This window comes from Leptonychotes weddellii, chromosome 3 (genome assembly GCF_054177405.1).
Source record: "Leptonychotes weddellii isolate Sample4059 chromosome 3, ASM5417740v2, whole genome shotgun sequence".
NCBI classification, from domain to species: Eukaryota; Metazoa; Chordata; class Mammalia; order Carnivora; family Phocidae; genus Leptonychotes; species Leptonychotes weddellii.
Window position 1 is genome coordinate 77,880,281 of NC_138371.1, and position 27,181 is coordinate 77,907,461.

The 27,181-nt window shown below is 37.4% G+C and overlaps 3 long non-coding RNA genes and 1 pseudogene across 7 annotated transcripts in view; 2 read left to right on the forward strand and 2 right to left on the reverse strand.

The window, feature by feature from the left end:
• LOC115943109 (uncharacterized) overlaps positions 1 to 27,181 on the reverse strand; it is a 388,724-nt gene that overhangs the window by 336,219 nt on the left and 25,324 nt on the right. The gene's annotated exons all lie outside the window — the stretch shown is intronic.
• LOC145720562 (uncharacterized) lies at positions 2,017 to 6,846 on the forward strand. The gene is made up of 2 exons (XR_014143619.1): positions 2,017 to 4,964; positions 5,185 to 6,846. It is a non-coding gene; the product is annotated as an uncharacterized LOC145720562 (long non-coding RNA).
• On the reverse strand, positions 8,905 to 11,419 carry LOC102730967 (large ribosomal subunit protein eL20 pseudogene; annotated as a pseudogene).
• Positions 15,580 to 21,744, forward strand: LOC115943108 (uncharacterized). 2 transcript variants are annotated; one of them, XR_004077716.2, is made up of 4 exons: positions 15,580 to 15,953; positions 17,828 to 17,965; positions 19,029 to 19,188; positions 21,027 to 21,744. It is a non-coding gene; the product is annotated as an uncharacterized LOC115943108 (long non-coding RNA). The 2 variants fall into 2 exon arrangements; XR_014143620.1 differs by lacking the exon at positions 15,580 to 15,953 and having other exon boundaries at positions 17,420 to 17,965.

Genomic DNA, 27,181 nt, shown 5'->3' on the forward strand with positions numbered 1-27,181 from the left:
CCAGTGCTCCATGCAGAACGTGCCCTCCTCAATACCCACCACCAGGCCAACCCATCCTCCCACCCCCCTCCCCTCTAGAACCCTCAGTTTGTTTTTCAGAGTCCATCTTCTCTCATGGTTCGTCCTCCCCTCCGATTTCCCCCGCTTCATTCCTCCCCTCCCGCTACCTTCTTCTTCTTCTTTTTTTTTCTTAACATATGAAAAATATGTTTATTTTGAACAAGAAAAAAGAAATTTGAGTGTTTCAAGTATCAGGAAGCCTATGTTGGAGAAGACAGTGATTGGCTGTTGTTTACCTACTCCATGGGTAGAACAAGGAGATATGGGATTGAATTTTAGTAAAACAGGTTTAAATTAACCATGCAGAAGCACTTACAGAAGACACCGCAATGGGCTGCAATTGTTGCCTTCTTTATTCCCAGGGACTCCGTCTGCTGTACTCACCAGGGCTCAGCATGGTGTCTGGCACAGAGAAGGTGCTCAACCGATATTAAATGAATAAAGAGAAAGAACAGATTAAGGAGATGCTTATAAAAGGCATAGCATTTGTTCTCAATGTAAGGTATTAATTTTAAGGTTTAATGGTGCCATTGTTTTAGGAACATCTACAAGGAAATCAGAACTGTAAATATTGAAAAATCTCTCTGGAATTTTAGATTTAAGAATATGCCATATTTACCTACATAGTTAACAATTTTCCCCAGACATTTTTCCTTTAAAAAGCAGCACAGTATAGGGTGCCTGGGTAGCTCAGTCAGTTGAGCGGCTGCCTTTGGCTTGGGTCCCGATCCTGGGGTCCTGGGATCGAGCCCCGCACAGGGCTCCCTGCTCAGCGGGGAGCCTGCCTCTCCCTCTGTCTGGTGCTCCTCCTGCTTGTGCCCTCTCTCTGTCAAATAAATAAAATCTTTTTAAAAAAGCAGCACAGTATAAAGGATGTGGGGCCACCGCTTTGGGAACGGTGGGCTTGGAGACTTCTGGCCCCAGCAGAGGTCAGTACAGGGGGGGAGCCTGGGCTCTTAGCTACAGGGCTGCCTTCAAGGAGCCTCCGAAGACTGAATAGGAAATACTAAGAGTTATATGTTGTGTCTATTTATTTCTGAAGGTTTTTCCACAGAGTAATTTTTGGGGTTGTTTTTGTGGGTTAGAAGGAGTGTGGTGAGCTATATATTATTCCTTCTAATGTCAAGCTGAACCTCAAAAGAAGATTTTATTTGAAAGATGTAAAAACAAACAAACAAAAAACTTTAAACAAGGAGCCAAGTGTAGCCACTAGACATTGAGGAGTTCTGCGTGCTCAGAGAAGGTATCCCATCTGCATGCGGACTGCTTGCCTGAAGACCAGCCGGTGTCAGATTATAACCAGCGAAGACCAGGCAGGACTGCACAGTGACCAGTCCTTGGGCTGAGTGTTTGGTGGTTCAGTCCCCAAGGACTCCTGTATTAGGTCTCCGATGGGGATGATAATCTGGGGCTGTTGCAGGCAGGCCTATTGATTTCATTATGAACTGAAGGCACTCCAGAGTTTCCAAGTTTCACAGGCCTAGGAAAATATTTAAGGTCCAATCACACTTACACGGGTTGCAAATTAGAAGAACAAAATTCAGGTTAATAACTGAGTAAAATGCAATATTATGTCAGCTCCATTCATTGTCAAAAAGAGTAGCATACAAATGTCAAGACATTTGAAAAGAGTTTTTAAGTTAAAACTTTTCACTCTGTAAGCATTCCTCTAGGTGCTTGATGATCACTTGGAAATCATAGTTGGTTATAAATTAGGCATATTATTGGAAGCTTAATATTTCAGAAACAAAATTATAAAAATCCTTTCCAAATTTTTACAGCAAAATGATTGTACTTAATGTGGGATATGGGCTCATTTTAATCTGTTTGATATCATCGGTCTTCAGATGTAATGGTGTATGGGGTCTGCAGAGTATTCACAGGGCCTTAAATCTGGGAGACTAGGTGGGAGAGTAAGAGGTTAGGTGTATTTTATTATTTATTATTTATTTATTTACTCAAGGGAAAGTATATTTTAAAAGGTGCTAAGAGAACATTACATAGATGCCTAGCAATATTTCCTTATAAAGTATCTAATGGGCCCTTTCTTTTCTTTTTTCTATTGAAGTATGATTGACATGCAATATTATATTAGTTTCACGTATACAGCACAATGATTCAACATTTGTATGTACTGTGAACTGATCACTGCAGTAAGTGTAGTCACCATCTGTTACCATACAGGTTAATACAATATTACTGACTATATTTCCCATGCTGTACATTACATCCCCATAACTTATTTATTTTATAACTAGAAGTTTGTACCTCTTGATCCCCATTACCCATTCCCCCCATCCACCTGCCCTCAGGCAACCACCACTCTGTAATCTGTACCTATGAGTTTGGACTTTGTTTTGTTTTGTTGGTTTGTTTTGCTGTTTAGATTCCACATTTGTCTTTCTCTGTCTGACTTATTTCACTTAATATAATGCCTTCAAGGTCTACCATGTTGTTACAAATGGCAAGATTTCAGCCTTCTTTACAGCTGAGTAGTATTCCATTGTATATTTTTAGTATATCTTCTCATCCATCAGTGGACTCTTAGGTGATTTCCATATCTTGGCTATTGTAAATAATGCTGCAGTGAATGTAAGGGTGAATATATCTTTTCGAAATAGTGTTTTGTTTTTTTTTCCTTCAGATAAATACCCAGTAGTGGAATTAGTGAATCATATGGTAGCTCTATTTTTAATTTTTTGAGGAACCTCTATATTGTTTTCCATGGTGACCACACTGATTTACATTCCCACCAACAGTGCACATGGGTTCCATTTTTTCTGCATTCTCACCAACACTTGTTATTTCTTGTCTTTTTGATGGTAGCCATTCTGATAGGTGTAAAGTGATATCTCATTGTGGTTTTTCGATTTGCATTTCCCTGGTGATTAGTGATGTAAAACATCTGATCATGTGCTTATTAGTCATCTGTATGTCTTCTTTGGAAAAATGTCTATTCAGATCTTCCACCTATTTTTATAACTAGATTGTGTTTTGTTATTGAGTTGTATGAGTTCTTTATATATTTTGAATATCAACTCCTTATCAGATACATGATTGGCAAATATGTTCTCCCATTCAGTAGGTTGCCTTCCATTTTGTTGATGGTTTCCTTAGCTATGCAGAAGCTTCTTTCTTTCTTTCTTTCTTTTTTACAAGAGAACAAATCTACACCTTTATTTATTTACTTTTCTGTAAGTTTAAATCCTTGAAGGGTACAGCATCACATGGATTGTGTGGCCAATGGCTTTAGCAGGAAGGTTGCTTTGAAATTTGGCACAAACCATGCCACTATTTCCATGACCACAAGTTACTTTTCCCTAGATTACTTTGGTTTTGTTTGGTTTGCCACCAGGAGTCACCGTGTTTTTCTTTGCTCTGTACGCATAGGTACATTTCTTGCCTAGATGAATTCAGTTTCATCTCAGCATAAACACCTTCAATTTTAAGAAGAGCTTTGTGCTCTCTCTGGTTCTAGAGACCCCACTGATAGCCAGCAAAAATGACCTTGGACCACACCTTCCAGACCTATTTGTCGTTTTAGGCATCCTCTTCCCAGCAGGCCTCCTTAGGCTCCAAAATGGTGGAAAGAGCTATGCAGAAGCTTTTTAGTTTGATGTAGTCCCATTTATTTATTTTTGCTTTTGTTTCCCTTGTCTCTGGAGTCAGAGTCAAAAAACCATCACCAAGACCAATATCAAGGAACTTACTGCTTATGTTTTCTTCTAGGAGTTTTATGTTTTCAGGTCTAACATTAAAGTCATCCACTTTGTGTTAATTTTAATATATGACATAAGATAGTGGTTGGTTCAGTTTTGTTCTTATGCAGGTGGCTGTCCACTTTTTTCAGCACCATTTATTGAAGAGACTATTCTTTATCCATTGTGTATTCTTGATATCTTTGCCATAAATTAATTGACCATACATGCATGAGTTTATTTCTGGACTCTCTATTATGTGCCAGAGATCTGTGTGTCTGTTTTTATGCCAATACTATATTGTTTTGATTACTGTAGCTTTGTAGTATAGTTTAAAATCAATGATCCTGATACTTCTGGCTTTGTCTTCTTTTTCAAGACTGTGTTGGTTCTTTGGAGTCTTTTGAGGTTCCACACAAATTTTAGAATTATTTGTTTTAGTTCTGTGAAAAATGCCTTTGGACTTTTGATAGAGATTGCATTGGATCTGTAGATTGCTTTGGGTAGTATGGATATTTTTACAATATTAATTCTTCCAATCCATGAGCATGGAATATCCTTCCACTTGTGTCATCTTTAATTTCTTTCATTGAATATCTTGTAGTTTTCAGTGTACAGGTCTTTCACTTCTTTGGTTAAATTTACTCCTAGATACTTTGTTCTGTTTGATGTGATTGTAGATGGAATTGTTTTCTTGATTTCTCTTATAGTTCATTATTAGTGTGTAGAAGTGCAACAGATTTTTGTATCTTAATTTTGTATCCTGCAATTTACTGAATTCATTTATTAGCTCTTACCATTTTTGGTGGAGTCCTTAGGGTCATTTAAATATAGCACCTTGTCATCCACAAATAGCAACAAATACTTCTTCTTTCCAGTTTGGATGCCTTTTATTTCTTTTTCTTGCCTAATTACTGTGGCAGGACTTCCAATACTACGTTGAATAAAAGTGAGAATGAGGCACCTGGTTGGCTCAGTTGGAAGAGCATGCAACTCTTGATCTTGGGGTTGTGAGTTCAAGCTCCATGTTTTGGTGTAGACATTACTTAAACAAAAAATCTTTTTTTTTTTTAATGAAGATAGTGGCATCCCTGTTTTGTTTCTGATCTTAAAGGAAAAGATTTCAGCTTTTATACTAGTGAGTATAATATTAACTGTGTTTGTCATATATGGCTTTTATTATGTTGATGCACATTATACACACACGTTATACACATACACACACACGTTGTTGAGAGGTTTTTTTTTTTTTTAAAGATTTTATTTATTTATTTGAGACAGAGAGAATGAGAGACAAAGAGCGTGAGAGGGAGGAGGGTCAGAGGGAGAAGCAGACTCCCTGCCGAGCAGGGAGCCCGATGCGGGACTCGATCCTGGGACTCCAGGATCATGACCTGAGCTGAAGGCAGTCGCTTAACCAACTGAGCCACCCAGGCGCCCGTTGTTGAGAGTTTTTTAAATCATAAATGGATGTTGAGTTTTGTCAAATGCTTTATCTGCACCTATTAAGATATCATATAATTTTTATCTTTCATTTTTTTAATGTGGTGTACCAGGTTAATTGATTTGCAGATGTTGAGCCATCCTTGTATCACTGGAATAAATCCCACTAGATCATGGTGTATGATCTTTTTAATGTATTGTTGAATTGAGTTTGCTAACATTTTGTTGAGGATTTTTTTTTTTTAAAGATTTTATTTATTTTTTTGAGAGAGAGAGACAGTTAGTGAGTAAGAGAGAGCACAAGCCAAGGGGAGAGGCAGAAGGAGAGGGAGAAGCAGACTCCCTGCTGAAACAGGGAGTCAGATGAGGGGCTTGATCCCAGTATCACGGGATCATAACCTGAGCCAAAGGCAGACACTTAACCAACTGATCCACCCAGGTGCACCAAGGATTTTTGTGTCTATGTTTAATATCCCAATACAAGGATATGGGCCTGTAATTTTCTTTCTTTTGGCGATGTCCTTGTCTGGTTTTGGTTTCAGCATAATGCTGGCTTCATAGGAAGTGTCTGGAAGGCATTCCCTCCTCTTCAGTTTTTTGGAGAAGTTTGACAAGGATAAGTATTAAATCTTCTTGAATGTTTGATAGAATTCACCAGTGAAGCCATCTTGTCCTGGACTTCTGTTTGTAAGGAGGTTTTTAATTACTATTCAATCTCTTTACTAGTATTTGGTCTATTCAGAATCTCTATTTCTTTATGAGTCAGTTTTGGAAGATTGTATATTTCTAGGTGTTTATCCATGTCTTCTAGGTTATCCAGTTTGTGGACATATAATTGTTCATAGTAGACTCATAATCCTTTGTATGTCTGTGGTACCATTTGTTGTTTCTCTTCTTTCATTTTTTATTTATTTGAGCCCTCTCTTTTTCTTGGTTACTCTAGCTAAAGGTTTGTCAATTTTATGAGTCTTTTCAAAGAACCAGCTCCCAGTTTCATTGATCTTTTCTATTTGTCTTTTTAGTCTCTATTTCATTTATTTTGGCTCTTATTTTATTATTTCTTTCCTTCTACCAACTTTGAGTTTTGTTTGTTCCTCTTTTTCTAGTTCCTTTAGTTGTAAAGTTACATCATTTATGTGAGATTTTTCTTGTTTCTTGACTTGGGCCTGTATTGCTATGAACTTCCCTCTTATATTCACTCTTGCTGCATCTCATAGGTTTTGGTATGCCATATTTCTGCTTTCGTTTGTCTCTAGATATTTTTTGATTTCTCCTTTGATTTCTTTGATGACCTGTTGGTTGTTCAGTAGCATGTTGTTTAATTTTCACATTTTTGTTATTTTTTCAGTTTTCTTAGTTTCATACCATTGTGGTTGGAAAAGATGCTTGATATGACTTCAGTCTTCCTGAGACTTGTTTCGTGGACTAATATGATCTCTCCTGGAGAATGTTCCATCTGCTCTTTGGAAAAATTTGTATTTTTCTGTTTTTGGATGGAATGTTCTGTATATGTCTATTAATAAAGTCCATCTAGTCTAATGTGTCATTTAAGGTTGATTTTTCTTATTGATTTTCTGTCTGGATGATCTATCCATTGATGTAAGTGGAGTGTTAAAATCCCCCACTCTTATTGTCTTGCTGTCAATTTCTCCCTTTAGATCTGTTAATCTTTGCTTCATATATTTTAATACTCCTATGTTGGGTACATAGGTATTTATAAATGTTGTATGTTCTTGCTGGATTGACCCCTTTATCATGATGCAATGCCTTTTTTTTATCTTTTATTACAGTCTTTGTTTTAAAAACTATTTCATCTGATATAAGTATAGCTACATCAGCTGTTTTAAATCTCAATTTGTTTGCAATATTTTTTCCATCCTTTCACTTTCAGTCTGTGTGTATCCTTCTGAAGTGAGTCCCTTGTTGGCAACCAATAAATGCATCTTGTTTTTATCCATTCAGCCACTGTATATGTCTTTTGATTGGAGAATTTAATCTGTTTACATTTAAAGTAATTATTGGTAGGTATGTATCTGTTGCCATTTTGATCATTGTTTTCTGCCTGTTTTCTGTAGTTCCTCTGCATTACTTTTTTTTCTATATCTCTCTCCCATTGTGGTTTGATGGCTTTCCTTATTGTTATGTTTAGATTTCTCTCTTTCTCATTTTCTTTTTGTATTTACTATAAGTTTTCCCTTTGTGGTTGCTGTGAGATTCACATATAACTTCCTAGTTACATAACAGTCTATTTTAAATTGATTGCAACTCAAATTTGAATACATTCCAAAAATATATTTTTACCCCCATTTTATGCTTTTGATGTCACATTTACATCTTTTTATGTATCCCATCACTAATTATTGTAGTTTTAGTTAATTTCACTACTTTTGTCTTTTGACCTGCATACTAGCTTTATAAATGATTAATCCACCACCTTTACTATATATTTACCTTTTCCAGTGAGTTTTTTTTTTCTTTTGTATGTTTTCTTTTCATTAACTAGTGCCATTTCTTTTCAGCTTAAAGAGGTCTCTTTAACATTTCTTGTAAGGCCAGTTTAGTGGTTATTAACCTCTTTAACTTTTTGCTTATCTGGAAAACTCTTTATCTATCCTTGTATGCTGAATGATGACCTTACCATGTAGAGTATTTTTACTTGGAAGTTTTTTTTCCTCTCAGTACTTTAATATATCATGCTACTTTCTTCTGTCCTGGAAAGTTTCTGCTGAAAAATCTGCTCATAGCCGTAGGGGATTTACCTTGTGTGTAACAAGTTGTTTTGTCTTGCTGCTTTTAAGATTCTCTCTTTGTATTTAACTTTTGACATTTTAGTTACAACATGTCTTGGTATGAATTTCTTTGGCTGCAAAGAAATTCTGTGCTTTTTGGATTTGGTAGTTTGTTTCTTTCTCCAGATTAGGGAAGTTTTCAACCATTATTTCTTCAGATAAATATTCTGCCCCTTTCTCTCTCTTATCTTCTTTTGGGGGCCTTATATTATGGTCATTATTCTACTTAATGCTGTTCTTCTGGGCCTTTAACTTATCTTCACTTTTTTTAAATTCTTTTTTTCCCCTGCTCTGTCTGGGTGAGTTTCAGTGCTTTATCTTCCAGCTCACTGATCAGTTCTGCTTTATCCAGTCTTCTCTTGAACCTGTAGTATATTTTTTAGTTCAATTATTGTATTCTTTAGCTCTGTGACTTCTCTTTGGTACTTTCTTATATTTTATATCTATTTATTGACGTTCTGTGTTCATTTGTTCTCCTGAGTTTGGTGAGCATCTTTATGACCATTACTTTGAACTCTATCAGGTAGATTAGTTATCTTCACTTTGCTAAGGTCTTTTTCTGAGGTTTTGTCTTGATATTTCTTTTGGAACCTCTTCTTCTGTCTTCTCACTTTGCGTGACTCTCTGTGCTTGTTTCTATATATTAGGTGAAACAGTTACCTTTCCCAATCTTGAAGGAGTGGCCTTGTGTAGAAGGTGGTCTATGAGATGGGCCTGCTTTCCCCTCCCTTCCTTTCTTTCTTTTTCCTTCTTTCTTTCTTTCTTTCTTTCTTTCTTTCTTTCTTTCTTTCTTTCTTTCTTCCTTCCTTCCTTCCTTCCTTTCTTTTTCTTTCTACTTTCTTTCTTCCTCCTGAGAATCCTGGTTTTCCCAAGGAGTATGTTTGGACAAACCTGGGGCGCAGGAGTTTCTACAACTAAAGGAAAGTTTTGGACCTCTTGGTGGTTAAGTGTGACTTGTGCTGGTGATGTAGGACACAGTGGGGCAGTGGGAACTTGATCTTGGAGTCATGAAACTGCTTGATCGCTGGTCAGTGGCACTTGCTGGCTGCAATCTCCTCCACCTTCATGATCTGGATCATGCTGGGTGCCCGTGTCTTGGTAGCACTGGGTGAACACACCTGCAGTGGTCAGGTCCCAATACTCCTGGTACGTGTTGTGGGTGCTGCTGTGGGATTCATAGCACAGCCAGATGCTGAAGTTCTTTACTTACAAGAGGGATTTCTCCAACACCTGTCCACAGTAGACAATTTCCCCGGAAGACTTCATCTTTTTTAGCTGAGACACAAAGTCCCAGAAGCAGGACTTGGTGACACCATGATTAGGTGCAAAGATTCGCATGTGATAGAGGGACAGAGTGCAGCATTTGGGGGTGGGCAGACAGTGCCTCACCACTTTGTACTCTTGCAGTGTGCCTGAGGTCTTCCTGGCACCCTCTCTGCTCTTGCTGCTATCCAAGAAAGGGAGCCCTTTACTTATTTATTTATTTTTTTTAAGTAGACTCCACACTGTGTGTGGAGCCCAGTGTGGGTCTTGAACTCATGACCCTGAGATCAAGACCTGAGCTGAGATCAAGAGTTGGGTGCTAAACCCACTGAGCCACCCAGGCACCCTGGGAGCCCTTTACTTTCAATGGCATCTTTTATGGTATGCAGACAGGTAACTTTGAAAGTAGTGGATCCAATCCTTAAGTACACAGTACTTGGTAGCCAATCTGAATGAGGAAAAGGTAAGAATTTGACCTTGTGTAAATAATGCTGTACAGTGTATCTTATGATGTATGCTTTTATGTTAAAATGCTTAAAAATGGTTTAATCTGTGCAGTCAAGTGCTCTTTGTTTTCCAGTTGACTATATTCCTTTGGTATAGATTGTGAGTTGGGGAAGGGAGATGACAATTCTAGTTTCAGTTAGAAGAGTTTTAAGTGAATGCAGAACTCTCTCTGGAATAGAGTCATTTCTTACCATGCTCTGAACCTTGGTTAATAATATGAAATGACTTTTTTGATATTTTATTCCTTACATAACCACAGTGTTTGCACATCAACAGGTAAGAGTACATGGGTGCTGCCATTTCAAGCTACTCCTAATTATGTTTTTAACATTCTAGAAGGGCTGTATTTGTCAATCAGTGAGTCCTTCAGTGCAAGCCATTAAATGTTATAATTAATATAATTGTCTAGTGTTTAGGTAGAATAAATTGCTCATTTTTTATTTCATTATCTGTATTCTATTCTTTTGTTTTATTTGTTTATTTATTTATTTATTTATTTATTTATTTAGTTAGTTAGTTAGTTATTTTAATAATCTCTATACCCAATGTGGGGCTGGAACTCATGACCCCGAGATCAAGAGTTGCATGCTCTACTAACTGAGCCAGCCAGGTGCCCCTAATTATCTTGTGTTTTTAGCACAAGTTTCTAACTATGACAGACACTCAGGTGTACTTATGTAATAATAGCTTTAAGGTCCATTTTATCAACGTGTATATGTTTTAAAGGGAATATTTCCATAATGTTTTTAGCTCTCACAACTTTTTTTAATCTTTCACAGAATATTATGATGTATTTGTCACATATTAGTTTCTTTCTTGATAGATGAGACCATGAAAGGCATGGACTACTGAAATGAATTGCAAGGCCATAGTCTTTAGTTAATCCCCAAGGAAGGGCTGCTCTTCAGATTCCCAGATGAATTCTCCCACAGCCTTTTGTGAAAAAAAGACAGCATGTAGAGTTTTAGTTATTAATTCTCCAGCTCCATGCTTTTTTCTTGAGTTGCCTAAATTAGGAGCCTCTTCAATTAGAAACCCACAAACTTCATTAGGAAAGGGCACTGTGCATCTTGTCTAGCTGTGCTTCCTGGGCATGTAACTGTAATAATTACTAATAGATATTGGTCGACTCAGTGACTGAGTGAAATAATGAATGGGAGTAATGGCTCCTGAAAGGTTTGCCAGTGGCAGCTGGGGCTCTCTGCAAAGCCCAGGAATGGTGGACCTCTCTCTGACAAATGAACTGACACAACCTATGAGTACACCACTGCTCTCTTGGCCTGGCTATGCCTGTTTTGCCCACTTCACTCATTCTCCTCAGGCCAACTTGAGACTGGGTCTGGTGCAGAGACCATCAGTTTCTATCTGTTCTTTTGCATCAGAAGAGGCTAGGAAGTATGAATTGTGTTCAGAAGGAATGAGTAAATGGAAGGGAACTAAATGCCTTCCAGGTGGAGATGGGTTGGGTGTCCTAGGAAAGGTGTTACAGGAATTAGCATTAGTATTGGATTTATGCGGGTCTTGACCATCTTCACATTCAGCTTCATTCTCTCTCATCCCTTCTGCTTGTTCCCTGAGAAAACTAGCATGCTGTCCCCAAAGAACTGCCTTGACTGAATTCTGGCCGAGGCAATGCTGCCGCCTGGCACTAATGAACATGGTGCACTCAACCGCCCAAGCAGTTGGGCTCTGCAGGCTGGGACCATATTTTGAGGTGACTGTTTCCTGTTCTGTGCTGTGTCTTCTTGAGGAGGGCCACAGGGACAAGTTTTTCTATGGTCTCAGAACCAGGAATAATTGTGTCCTCCTGAGCAAATGGCATGTTCTTTGTTTTAGGGACACTCTGATCTATGTAATGAATCACATTTCCCTCTTCATATAGCCTGTCTGAAAGCTCAGATTCAAATTTATAGACTACTCCTGGCAAATAGATAAGACTTCCTTGCAATAATTTTGTCTAATTTCACTGCATTTTCCCTTAGACTATTTTATTCACCAATTTTAAATTTAGTTTTATTGTATCAGATGCGTTTTTGTTGTTGTTGTTGTTAAATAAACCAATTAAATCCTTTTGGGAAAAAAGAAATAAAAAATAACGACCAGTATATTCATGCAACACCTTTACTTTAGTTTTGTTGACTTCCCAAGCCTTAATTTTACACCTTTTCTTCTCTAATCTCAATATCAATCCGTACTTCTTAGCAGCATAATCCCTTCTGGATTTGTTTTTTTGTTTTGTTTTGTTTTTTTTTAATAGGAATTTGACCATTATATTAAAAGTAAGGTGTTAATAGCGATCCCTACAGTTGCTACTTTCTAGCTATGTGAATTTAACTAGATTACTAGATTACTTAATCTTTTTCATTTATATAAGAAGAGTAATACTATTTATTTTTTGTGAAGGTTGTGAGGATTATACAAAATACTGTATGTAACATACATAGTACCTAATTTGACACATAGTAGGTCTTTTGTTTAAAAGTCTAAGTGGAGGGCGCCTGGGTGGCTCAGTTGGTTTAGCGACTGCCTTCGGCTCAGGTCATGATCCTGGAGTCCCGGGATCGAGTCCCGCATCGGGCTCCCTGCTCGGCAGGGAGTCTGCTTCTCCCTCTGACCCTCCTCCCTCTCATGCTCTCTGTCTCTCATTCTCTCTCTCTCAAATAAATAAATAAAATCTTTAAAAAAAAAAAAAAGTCTAAGTGGAAAATGCACTGGACTTGCAGTGAAATCTCTCTCTCTCTCTCTCTTTTTTTTTTTCCCACTTATTAGCTTATGACCTTGGGCAAATCATTTTACTTTTTTGGACCACATTTTTCTCACATATAATTTTATGGCATGGCAGAGAGAGCCCTTAGGATTCTAGCTGTGCTATTCTTGGATTCTTAGGCTTGTCCTGAGTAACATGTGAGAGTGTGTCCTCACTCTGTTCGCACTAGGAATGGTATGAATATCTTTACCTGGGCATCGAGAGGTCTTGGGGAGAAGGGGATCCAGATCTGAAGCAGGGAAATGAAAAGGCCCGTTGTTCTGGTCATTAATGTTCTTCACTGCTGTTGGTTATGGTATTTGCAAAGGTAGTAGCATCTTCTGGAATACCTCAATTGTGATTATAGTGATTATAGTCCTGAATTCAAGTGGATTTCAAAAGACGTGTCATTGTGGATGCTACTCTCTGTAGTGAATGGTTTATAACCGGGTGCTTGGCGAATACTTGGAGAGGTAGCAGAGGAACTAAGGGAGATGCTGCTTCTGATCAATGACCATATTCGCCAATGACTACATTTGGTTCATCACGGAGTCAATCATAGCAAGTGTCTGTGTCCAAGATATAGTTTCTATTCAGGAGATATTGGGCAATAGGAAGACCCCAAAGCAAGAGGAAACTCATTTATCAAGAAGATAAAGAAGAGTTTGTGATAGATGTAGAAGAATAATCTACACTGAAATGAAGCTACACTCATAGCCATTCATCAAGATGCAGGGTAGTTTTGTGGTTTAAAGGCACAGCATTTTTCAGTGTGTGGTTTCGGCCAAGTTATTGAATCTCTCAAAGCCTCAGTTTCCTCATATGTTAAAGGAATAGTGATACTTACCTCATAGGGTTGTTCAAAGGAGATAATGTAAGTGCTGAGATATGTTAGTTATAGGTAACTAGTATTATCAAAAACTATTGGTATTATTATAAACTGCAAATTCACACCGGACTTCAAGGTTTTGCTATCCCTAATCTAATAAACTGTGTGGACTATAAGAATAAATGTTAAAAACAAAGCATTAGAGGGGCACTTGGATGGCTCTTTCAATTGAGCGTCCAACTCTTGGTTTTGGCTGAGGTCATGATTGCGTGGGTTGTGGGATCAAGTCCTGCATGGGGCTCCATGCTCAGTGGGGAGTTGCTTGAGGATTCTCTCCCTCTGCCCCTCTCCCCACTCTCTCTCTCTCTTTCTGGCTTTCTAAAATAAATAAATAAATAAATCTTTAAAAAAACATTAGATGATCAAATGATTGGAGTAGAGGGCATATGCAGAGAAAAAAGTTCTAATAAATTTTTGAATCAGTGCATCATGTCCATTAGTTTTCATCCTATCATTTTATCCCTGGGATCTTACTTTCAAAAGGTAGCCATCTACTTGTACTTTTGATTGATTTCATTCTTTGTATGTGAGGTGGGATTATAAATTAAAGACACTAGTTTCTATAAACTTCCCTCATTACTCCATAGTCCCATTTTGCCTACTTCTTGCAAAGTTTCTGTCTCCTGCCTTTCTGTGGGATAAATTTAAATTTGCTTACCTTGTTCAAAGAGAAAGCATTATGACACTTAATCCTGAAAAAAAATCTTTATAACATAACTTTTAAAAAATGGTAAAAAAAAAAAAAAAGTAACCAGAATAAAATGTTAAACAAAACAAAGCAAAACAAAACAAAACAACAAAAACCCTGAAGAAAGTGTTAAGATACGGTGGAATGATTGTTACAAAAACAGAGAAACCACTGAAAACTAGTCTGGTTTGGGTTCAAGTATTTTTGTCTCAATGAGCTTCAACTTTTGCTTGATCCACTGAAATTCACTGAATTCAGGGAAATGTTGAGATTTGAAATGGTAAAATGTGTGGTAGTTACAGCCTCAGAACACAGCACCTGGGAGTGGTGGTTTTCTTGTGTTTCACTGTTTGAATCTTTCAGGAGAGAAGTGAAATTCTATAATCCAAATTTCATTGATTTATTTAGTTTTGACCTGCATTCTCATGTCAATATCTCCTATGTCAAGTCATATGTTAGTCCATTTGGATTTGAAAACTGTACAGATAATTTTGTAGGCAGTATTTTCATAGAAAAGAAATCAGGACTAAAATCCAAGATATTGGCTGCCAAAATACTTAAAAATCAGGATATCCTTAATTCAGTTTTCAAAAGATGTTCCATAATTACTAATTTATTCTTGAATTAGATGCACTAGTGTCTTCAAGCAGTTTTACTATTTTTTTATTTAAACTTTTTAAAATTGTGGTAAAAAAATAACTTGAAATTTGCCATCTTAACCATTTTGAGTTAATTGCAGTTCTGTAGTAGATTCACACTGCTGTGCAACAGTGCTCCAGAACTTTCTCATCTTGCTAAACTGAAACTCTATACTTGTTAAACAAGAACCCCCCCATTTTCTCATCCCCCAAACCCTGCTCAATTCAGTTTCTAAGTGGGGCATGTATATGTTTCGTGATTACGATTTGATAAGGCCAGAGGTCATTTAGGTGGATTGCAAATTGTAGGGTATGGTGTTTTTTTCACTTGAAAGTTGGACAAACGGTAGGAAATGAATGCTCATAGTTAGCACTTTTATTAGTTGAACTATAGGCTACTACTTAATGGCACATATGAAGTACTTGAAAAGCAAGCATCACTCATACTTTTGAGTAGTGAAGTTTACAATGAAAATCAAAACCAAAACAGGAATCAGACAGAAAATCCTGATAATGAAGGAAGGTAGCTTTTGAAATATAAAAATAATTGGAAAGGTGTGATATTATTTTCTTTTGAGATCTTTAGAAAGGCGAATATTCATTTCAGTATTGTGGTTTTGTTGAAGTACTATCAGCATGCCAAGGAACATGTTTACAGGTCCTGAGCTAGCCCCCTTCCTGGACTTTTCAAAGCTATGCCTAAGGAGTCTGGTGTGACCACAGTACAAGGCAAAATCTAGAAGGAGAAAATGCTGAGATGTGGGTAGTGATATCTCAGAGCCCTCATTTGCTTAACTGAAAGCATTTTTTAAATGTTCAGGGAAATGAACATGATGGAAGACGTTTCAGTGCCAGAGACAGTGAGGGCCCGACACCCTGGTGCAGTTCTCCTCCACTTATTTAAAAAATTAAGGTGATGAGATGTCATCTTATTGGCTACCTCCTGGCATCATCTTTATAGCCTCCATGCTCTAATACAATGGGCAAAATATGGCAAGATGATGATGATGATGATGATGATGATGATGGTGATGGTGTTGATATGATGGTGATTCTGAAAATAGTGGTCACCCAAACTCATGGATGCTCTATTCTTACCTCAGGTGTCTTGCCTGATAGGTCTCAGATTTTGGAAATGCAATGTTTGATGATACTACTTAAGCCTCTACAGGATTAAATTTACAGATCTTACCACCCAGAGGTGTTTAAGACTTGGTTCTAGTGTGTTTCAGGTACATTTTACATTAAACAGGTTTTTATGTGTCAATTTGGGAACTTAATTGTCATTTATAAACTTGTTGCCTTGCTGAAAATGTATTTTGAGTCCAAAACAAATAAATTAAAAATTTTAAGGAAATGACCCTTTTTAAGTAGGAAATTGTTTCAATTTGTTCTTGTAATTCTATATCAGCATTTAATAAAATATTTAATTTGGTTTTAGAATGAAAGCTATAGCTTAATTTTAATAATGGAGGGGAACAGTAGAGTGGCTAAAAAATGAACAGTATTAAGTATATTAACTTCTTGATACATATTGGTTGAATTAATTAAATACAGAGTCATTTATATTTAGTTATTTGACTTTGAAATACAGGGTAAGAGTTTTTAAACTTCAATTGAATTTTATAATGATACTTTTCTTACTCTTATATTAACGTGAATTTTCACATCTCTGAACTCACATGTTTTGCTTACTTTGGCCTTATTTTTATTTGGCCACTACTTATTCTGAGTAGTGGGGAGAGTGAACTTGAAGTTATAAATATGCTTCAAGCAATCTACAAATCCAAGCACAGATAATCAAGTATAGATGGTGTTAATACTTACTTAGGTAGTGATAAGCTACAGGAAAATGTGAGGGAGAGGAGTAAGAAGTTATAGTGAGTCACTTAACCAAATCTGGGTTGCCAATATGCTATTGAGAAGGTTTTTTTTTGTTGTTGTTGTTTTTTTTTTAATTTTAAGATTCTTCCTTCAGTGGAATATAAAGAGATAACCTCAGTATTAATGATAGCATATTGGCATATGAAGGGAAACTATATGTTACATCTCTTACCTCATTTCTTGCTTGAAGTGATAAACTGATTTGGCCTCCAGGCCTGAGTTTTTTCCTTTCTCAAAGTCCCATTTGATTCTCTCTCTTGGTTGGTGGGGATAGCCTTCCTGGTTGGAGGAAGACCGTTTTTAAGGCAAGAGAATATGGGTGGCTGCATGCCTCTACTAAGACCGATACTAGAATTAATATAGCGAACTCACTCTTTGACCCAAATGGTCATCTATACCTTGGGGACATTAAACAATGTGGAAAGGGTCCAGGGAACACTAGAAATGGCACCAGATTAGAACCCTAGAGACCTTGTGGATAGGTGTAAGAAAACTCTAATAATTTCATCAGTATTTACCATTAATCAATTAATATTTCTATGTGCCAGGTGCTATATGCTTCATCTTGTTCAATCCTCACAAAACCTTATAAGTAAATCTGATTAATCCCAATTCAAGATTTAAAAAAAAATAGAGAAAAACGTGTTAAAACATGTTTCTCAAGCTGATGCAGGCAGTAAAATAGACCTGGAGTTCACCCAAAGATCGTCAGACCCCAACACAAATATGTCAATTATTCTGCTAGTGCTTCCTACCATGGTGGTGGGGATTGGGTACAGACATGGTTACTGCTCTTTGGGTGATGATTTTACCTAGTTATTGCCAATTAGTTAAATTTAAAGTTCTTTACAATTCTCATTTGTTCTCCTTCCTTCTTTTTCACCTCTGGTCATTTTCTTCCCACTTCTGATATCACTCCCAAGTTGGTAGTAAAGGCCATGATTCCTGCCCATTTTCTCCTCTCACCACAAAACCTGGATCAATTAGGACAAAGGAGCCAAAAGTATGGTAGCCTGTCAGTTTCTCTTTCTGTGTGCTTTAGCCCAGCTCTCAGGATGAATTTAGATTAGGCATACTCAAGGATATCCATGAGTAATAACTATAAGCTTTGTCATAGATAACTGTATCGGGTGTGTTTAAATGTACAACTCTGTTTTTCTATTATTATGTGATATTTCATGTTGACTTGTCAAACTGAAAAATACCCATATTGATTTTGCAGAAAGCTTCACATGTGAGATAAATGCACTCAAAGACTCCTCACAAGTAGCTCTTTGGAGCTTCAGATGTGAAATGGATCATTCCTCAATCTGTAATAGACCCTTCTGTGAAGCTCTTCAATCAAACCTGAGAATTCAAGGTGAAATTGAGGGGAGGATGGGAAACCCCTATAGGGGGATTTGAGTGGACTAGCTGAGAAAGGAACCGGGGGTATTTGCTGCCTCTTTTTTCCATTTTTTTTTTCTTGCGCGTAGGAAGGCTGTCAATCACTGTGTGACCTTGCATGCCATGCACGCCGTATGCGTGTAATACCTGGGTACAAGGGGACAGCCGTGGAGGTGCTCATGGAGGTGCTGTCATATGTGCCTTTGATTTCTTTCCACTTGCCAGTTTTTTTCCTGACAATTTTCAGGTTATTTTTAAAGTGGGTATTTTATACAAATTTATTATACAGGGTTTCTCTTTCCACCAAGTCATTTATATTGTTATATTTGTTAGAGTGAAATTGTTATCTTTTGAGAAAAGCATAAATAATCTTCTAAAAAAGTTAGTGACGCATAATAACTACTTTAGTTAAAAAGAATTGTGATATTTTGTTAAGTAGTGATCCTGGTAAGGGCATCTTATTTAAGAATCATGTTTGTAGATCATGTAAATGACTTTTAATTAGTTTGTTCTCAGGAAAGCAGTAAGAGTTACCCCTAGGAAGGAAAACAGCATCTTCTGAAATTAGTTTTGGTGTCACATTTTTTATTTATTTGGGAGCACATTTTCATTTGGACATTTCTAGGTTAATTAAAAAAAAACTCAAAAATGTTCAATGGGCTATTTAGTTTGGGGGAGCAGTGAATCCTGACACCAAACTAAGTAATAAAAACTGTGCTTTGGAATTTATGCTCAAACACAGAATATGTTTGATAATAGTTTTTGATGCTCAAGCTGCTACGAAATGATTGCTATCCCCTCGCTGTGTTGTAGTTTTTCCTAAGCTACGGAGACGGTGTTGTTTGTAAAGCTCGCATATTAGTATAATCTTAAGAGCATATTAATTGCCCGGGAGGTTTATGTATTTGTTCTGCACATGTGATTAAAGATCACGGCAGCTTATACAGCATAATTTTAGAGATGGAGAAAATGACTATTGTAATACTTGCTACTCTCAGTTTCCTCTACAGCAATGCCCTTACACCTTTCTTTTTCAGGCATTTTGTAGCATCCTAAACAGAAGGATATTGAAGGGAGCTGATTCTGCTTTGATCCTTGTGCTTGTTGTCAAAGCGCTTGGGATTGAAGAGACTGTTGGCTACAATTGACTGTGACAATTAGGAGATGATCAGAGCCCTAGAGTGGAGCACTTAAAGGGTAATTTACATGTCAGTTTGTCGAATAAAAAAAAGATATTCAGCTAAGATTTTTTTTTTCCCCCCTCAGAGCCTTGTAAACTGCAATTTGTGCTCTGGTAAGAAAAACCTGGCAGAGGAGTTAGGATAGCCATTACCATTTGAAAAGAAGCAATCATAAGGCCGCTGCTGAGCCCTTTGTCCACTAAAAATGCTGATTTGCAGCAGTGAGTGAAAAAGTGGAACCATCACTAAATAAAACCTTGAGCTAGGTAACAACCCCCCGGCCCCCACCCTTGCTGGCTTTTTAATGTTGGTTAAAGGTGTTTTTAAAAAAACGTATCTTAAATCCGATACTTACTATCATTATAACATTGTTATTGGTCATGAATGTCCTTTCCTAAAAAAATAATATAAAGGATGCATTGAGGAAGTGGTAGGTGGAATACAGGCCAACAGCCAATTGAAAGGCTGATGCTGGCTATCAGTGGTATCTTAACTCTGGTCCCTTTTGTATGGTATCACAGTTTTCCGCCAGTCAATCCTTTACACTCTGTTTTCCCCCTAACATATCAGTGCGCTCCTAGGTTTTCCCATTTTTATTTATACTCTGATTTTAAAGTGGGAACTGTATTTCTAACCTTCACATATTTAGCCTATTTGGGTGCACTTGGCTAAAAATATAATGCACCTTCTGTCACGATTTGCTCTTCATATGTGGTCATCTCTATACTTTTCTGTTTGGTAATCCATATACAGAAGTAAAAAAAAAAATAGCTAGAAAGTGAAAAGAAGATAATTGCCAGTAAATATATGGTGATATATATTTAGCTGTCAAATAGAGTCAGAAAAATTAGTTATTTCAAGAATTTTTGAGTCTTACCCCCTCCCTGGAAATCATTAATAATAGTAATAATAATAATAATAAATAACATGTAGTTGCAAGCTTTTCATTTGGAAAATTATCTAAAAAAGAATGTATCAACACAGCCATCCTATCCAGACGTAATCCAATTTGGTGTGTATATTTAATTCAGAGATACATATTAACTTTCAATGGCAGATACATTTTATATTCCATTTTTTTGGATCCTTGGCTACAGTGACAGGCATTTGCAGAAAGGCAGCAGGTTAGAAATGTCTTTATCTTAAAACACCAGCTTTATTGATGAGAGCTAAGAACATGCATGACCTTCAAAAGCCAGATTTTCCAATAGCACATTGCTGTTACTCAAGTCCTTCACCTGGATACTGGTGTTGGGTTTTCAGGCCACCCTTCCATTAAAGACATTCACAATTCCAGATAAAAGGGCTTTATTTCTCTTCATTTACATCTAATACCTTAACAACAATAAAAATTTTTTTCAAGGGATGCTTTACGAAAGGACTTGCATTCTACTTATGGAGGTTTCTGAAAAACACAATAGTCAATGGGGAGCTGATTGAGAGAAGTCAGTAATTCAGATACTCTGACTGTTTTGCAGGAAGGCCCTGAACTTCTTTATAAAGTTTTTAACTCTAGTTTTCCTTGTGTGCACGCCCCCTGCCGCCCCACTCCGCCCCCCCCCCTTGCTAAGAAGAACACACCAGTAAGGAAAAAAAAAAAAAAAGAATGAATAGGTTAGTAAGTGCTAAGAGGATAATGAGACAGGGAGTCAGAGAAGGTCTGGGCTTCCTTAACGTGTGTCTGCAGAATGCAGGCAATGGTAAATCTGTATCAAAAATCAGGCACAGCAGGAGGTGTTCGTCTCCCAGGTAATGGGTAAATGATGAGCAGATGAGCCATCCTTGTATCGATTTAAGCATTTTGTTCCAGCCAGTCACAATTAACTTTGATTTGTTTTTACTTTCCTCTTATAGGTTTGCATTTAAAACACTCTTGGAGCACTAATTGTATAAAATTCTGGTAACTGCACATTCTCTTTTTAGAGAGGTAATGAGCGAATGAATGAAAAGGCAGGGATTATTTGCCATTCTAAGAGCTGGGATTGTCAGAACATTTCTACTTGACTGAAATTGTTTTGGAAGGTGAGCTGGAACAAGAATCTTGCAACTAAAATGAAGTGACTCTGCATGTGGTTTTGGGATGTTTCTGTTCATCAAAGAACTCTACAGAACTGCTCTGGGACTTAGAAGTTGATTTAGATTTTATTTATGAAAGAATATTTAGGTGAATCCTATGAAAACATTTTAAAGTACGCATATTTGACTCTTAACAAGTAAGTGGGAGTCTTTTGAAGGCTCATTTGGAATTATTTGAAAAGAGTTTTCCTATTACTATCACAGTGTTTTTTCAATATACAAATTGCCCTGTTGTGACAAAATAAATTATTGAAATGCTTTGAAAAGTTTTTAGAAATGTGCCCAAGGAAACAATATGTAAAGTGTTAAAGTTAATTCACATGTCAATTTATTGAAATGTTGCTGCTACTGAAAAGTCCAAGAACCTTTAGCACAACATTGCAGAACATTTACAGTCTTGTTTTAATGAGCAGCTCTTTCTTTGTATGTGTTTGGAGGTGGCAATAGAGTTGCTAGATATAGCAAATAAAAATAAAGAATTCCCAGTAAATTTGAATTTTTGATCAGTAGTGAGTATTTTTTCATATAAGGATATCCCATGCAATGTTCACATTTTATCAGGGAACCCTAGGTGGCACTCTGATTGGACAGAAATTGCAACCATGCATTGAATGGACAATCTAATTATTTATAAATTATAAATTGTCACTTATAAATCATTTTACCTTTCACTGTCAGATTAGCTAGGCCAACAAGCTTGCCCCCCTTCAAATAGAAACCAAAAGGCTTTTTAACTCATTAATGCTGAGTTTAATTTCCCCATTACATTCCCTGAACAAGCTGTGGACTCATCATTTCAAGTATTTAGTAATTTCTGCCTGACTAATATAATGGAGACTTCAGAGAAGGTGACGGAGAAGTCTGGCTTACCCACATTGATCAGGCTCTGACTGGAGTGTTTCCTGGTTATGGGGATAGAGAACTGAAGGATACAGTGGGAATATATTATCCTTGTGAAGCCACATCTTTCCTTTTGTGGCAGTATCATGACTACATAGGTAACCAAGTTGGAAACCCTGCAATTCCGATCCCAGTAGGAGCTTCTGGGAAAGAAAAGATTCTGTGTCCTTACACTTTTATTTTATTGCATTGAACTTTGTTCACCATAATCTAGTTGCCATGAAAGAAGCTAAGCTAGAACCTAGAGAAAACCATATATCTGATGTATCTTTGAAACCAGCATTCAATTCTGTCAGTAGTCGGTTTGAACTGCTATCACAAAGTATCATAGGCCGTGTGGACAAACAACAGAAATTTATTTTTCACAGTTCTGGAAGCTGAAGTCTGAGATCAGAGTGATGACACGGCCAGGGTGTAGCGAGAACCCTCTTCCATGTTTGCAAACGGCTATCTTCTTGTGTCCTCATATGGTGGAGAGCAGGGAACTCTGATCTCTTCAGTCCCTGACAAGGGCACTAATCCTGTTTAGGAGCATTCTACCCTTATGACCTAACTGTCATCTCCCAAAGGCTCCACCTCCTAATACCATCACATTAAAGGTTAGGGTTTCAACATATAAATTTTGGGGGGGACACAAACATTCAGTCTGTAACAATTTTTCCCTGTCCTGGTGCTTTTCATGGTCTGTCAGAAAGACTATTGTGCAGGAAAGTTTAGAGTCCTGTTTCTCATCCTCTAAGCCCCATTTTGATTTCAGTTGTAGCTTCAGTGGATGGTTCTTCACAAGCCCAGTCCTCCAGAACATTGTTTGAGTCTTCCTAATTTCTGCCTCAGAGCCTTTTCCAGAATTGCAGAAGCCTGCTCAGTACTTCCTCAAGGTTGGCCTGGAAATGTGGGAGATAGTTAATACCCTCAAGGGCAGCCCTCAACCGATGGGAGGCAGGAGCTTGTGGACAAACTTTTCAGCCATCTACCTTTCAGGCAGTTCTGAGAAGCACTCAGCACGCTTATGTAGGTATCTTATTCTGGGATCTTATGTAGATTATTTGGATTTTCCACCAAGCCTACTTCATTCTGTATATTTTCTGTACATTTTCTTGAAGGTTCAAGGTTATCCCTATTTCTAGGGATAACCAACATGCATCCAATTCCTCATCTCAGGTTCTGTTTTAGGGCAACCCCAACTAAGAGACCCCTGATGCTATCTTCTTCCCAGCACCATGGCCCTCTCCTTGCTCTGGGTCTAGATATTTTGCTTCCTTCGGTTCTACCAAAGTTTACTTTTCTTATTATCAGAGGAAGACAGTTCTGCCACTGTACCTACTATTAAAACTGAATCATACTGCTTAACAAGCACATCAAGCACATTCACTTCACCCAAACTCCATTAAAATGAGAGCTACTTTTTATTGGACACACACTCCACGTGAGGGTGTATGCTAAGGGATCCATGAATAATGTTTTGTTTAGTCCTCAGCATATCACCAAGAAAGAATCAGTATTTCTGTTTCACAGATGAAGAAACTGAGGCTCAGAAAGATTAAGGGATTTCTTTCAAAACCACAAAGCCCATTTTTTAAACTACTATTCTATAGAGCCCACCATATAAAGCTCTTAGAAATTAAAATTTTTTTATCGAATACTAATATGAGCAGCTAAAGAGATGATTGGGTAGGGAGTAGAGACAAGAATTGGTTTATATCAAAGAAGGCAAATATTTTTTAAAAAAAGCTCCCGCTCTTGGGGCACGTGGGTGGCACAGTCAGTTAAGCCTCTGACTCTTGTTTTTGGCTCAAGTCATGAACTCAGGGTTGTGAGATCGATCCCCATGTTGGGCTACACACTCAGCATGGAGGAAAAACAGGAAAGTTCTGGTTACTAGATTTGGTCACAAAGGTCATGCTGTTGGTGACATTCCTGTAGTCTGCTATGGTTGTTAAAGCAGTCAATCTCTCTTTCTTTTGGCTTTATATGAAAGCAAGAAGGAAAGACCAAGGTCATTTATTTTTTATTTTTAAATTTTTAAAAAAGAATCTATTTATTTATTTGAGAGAGAGAGAGGAGAGGGACAAGTAGACTCTGCACTGACTGGGGAGCCTGACATGGGGCTCGATCCCATGACCCTGATCTCATGACCCTGATATCATGACCTGAGCTGAAATCAAGAGTTAGAGGCTTAACTGACTGAGCCACCCAGATGTCCCCCAAGATCATAAGTTTTATTCATGAAATACAGTAGTAATAAATTTTCATATACCAAAAAAAAAAGCCCAAAATGCTTCCTATATCAAATTATGATTGAACAAAATTTGAAGTTTTGGTTTCATTATGAGACCTGGGAGCTCTGTGTATCTATATTTTGGCTCACGGTGCCTTACATATGGTAGGACTTGATAAATATACACTGAATGAATTAATTTGAGTATTGTGGCATATAGTTTAAACTGACTTCAATAAGTTCAAGTTTTTAGTGATCTGCTTTACTAAACAACTGACTTTAGCATCTTTTAAGATTTGTTACTTGAAAAAAGTTAAAATTTTAACAGAGTCATATAATTTAAGACAGTGTCTGGAACAATGTAATCACATGCTTCACAATGAAATACGGTGACTTCAGTTAATTTAAATCTACTGGAGGCAAAGAGAAGTGGAAAGATTTCATCTGATGTTACACTAGGCACATGACTAGAGAGGTATGGGCGTGCTAGAGTGCAAAGGTCAAATAGAGTAAACGGGCGCCTTTGTGGAGACAGGGAGAGCTACCCAGAGCAGCCAGGAGAAGATCTGTTCTCCACTTAGAACAGGATGAAAGAGTTAGTAGCCCTTCTTTACAACTGAGGCTGGGGTGGGGGGGAATGGTTCCCTGGGAGCTTTCCTCTGACTCTCCCAAGCTTCTCCAAATTAACATATTCCGTAAATATTAGAATTTTGACCTCCTTACAAACCGAGTACATTTTGGGATCAGTCCTATAAACCTGTCGTCTTTATCCTATTGCATCCCTTGATGTAGAGGTAGGGGTTTACCCGTGCAAATCTTTTTATTGGTAGAATTTCAAATTCTCTTCAAATTGCCGTGCAGTTAGGAATCCAACTGTGTGGCAGTTTCTAAAAACTTCATGAGGTTGTTTAGAACAATAAAAGGGATGTGCGGTATGCAATTTCTATTTGTGCTTGTTGGTTACTGTTGGTTTCTTGTGGCAACTATAGTAACTCATAGGCCCTCAAGAGTGAAAGTGGAAATTACCCCAGTGTCAGGGCCATCATCACCGCAGCATTAGCTACACCAGTGAAAAATAACATCAGATATACTCGATCTTTCCATGCTTACTAATGGAAGCTATCTAACAAGCAAAAATAGGTTTTGTCTATTGGATTACAGACTATAAAAGAGAAGTCTAGTATTCTACCATTCAACATATGGGATGGGAATACTTTCAGATTCCATAGAAACTAAAGGAACCTAACATGTATATAAATGTCTACAATTTTACTCAAAGGAGACTATATGTATATGTATATATATATATATATATATATATATAAATTTTTTTTAAAGTAAGCCCTAGGCCCAGGGTGGGGATTGAACCCATGACTCCAAGATCAAGAGTTACATGATCTATGACTCAGCCAGCCAGATGACCCCAAAGGATTCTTTTTAAGTTCTTTGTACAGCAGAACCAAACTTCTCCTTGCCTACAGGATAAGTTATTTTGATTGGCTAAATTTTAATGGCTCATTTAAAATGTAAGTAGCAGAAAAAAATATGATTATTATATGTTTAGTTTTATGCCAATTACTATGTCTAAATGCTAATTAAGATTAGGATATATGAGGGATGCCTGGGTGGCTCAGTCGGTTAATTGTCTGCCTTTGGCTCAGGTCATGATCCTGGGGTCCTGGGATTGAGCCCTGAGTTAGGCTCCCTGCTCAGTGGGGAGTCTGCTTCTCCCTCTCCCTCTGTCCCTTCCCTGCTTGTGTGCTCTCTCTCTCTCTCTCAAATAAATAAATAAAACCTTTTTAAAAAAAGATTAGGATATATGAATCAGTGCAGCTAATAGGTGAATAAACATCAATTATGCAATCGACCCAGGTAGAAAAATTAGACTCATCTATACCTTTACGTAACTAATGCTCACAGTGAGAACAGACTCCATCCAGAATATTTCTTAGACGAAATTTAGGAAAGTCCAGGGCATCTTCTCTCAAAATGCCTAAAGCCATTATCTGATAGAGAATAGGTGACCAATAACATTAGTCCACTACTACTAAATAGTACAAGGTGTGCAAACAGAATGGTCTGGTAGAATAAAGCAGACCTCAGGAAATATGATTTCCCAGCAATCTAGTTAGGTAGACTTGCATAGTCCTATTACCTCTCGGATCTCCTTTCCCTAATATTTTAAATAAAGAAATAGAAACACAGAACAAAAAATTGTTCTTTGGTTAATAACACCCAACCAACTTAAAGGTGTTAGATAAATATCATAGATTATAAAGCTATATATGTGAACTAAGAACTATTCAGTACCATCATTGGGCAGACATTTGTGAATTTTACTGTTGGGAGCTTTCCCTTCTCTGTACTAATGCCAAGCATTATTTGATTCAGAACTTTTTTTTTTTTTAAGATTTTATTTATTTATTTGAGAGAGAATGAGATAGAGAGAGAGAGCATGAGAGGGGGGAGGGTCAGAGGGAGAAGCAGACTCCCTGCCAAGCAGGGAGCCCGATGGGGGACTCAATCCCGGGACTCCAGGATCATGACCTGAGCCGAAGGCAGTCGCTTAACCAACTGAGCCACCCAGGCGCCTCAATAGTCTCTTTTAATTAAGAGACTAGATTTCTTGTGTCCGGGAGTCATCACTTAAGAGCATTTGATGACCATTTAATTAATTAATTAATTAATTTGTTTGTTTATTTATTTATTTTTTTAAAGATTTTATTTATTTATTTATTTATTTATTTATTTATTAGAGAGCGAGCGAGAGAGAAACAGCATGAGAGAGGAGAGGGTCAGAGGGAGAAGCAGGCTC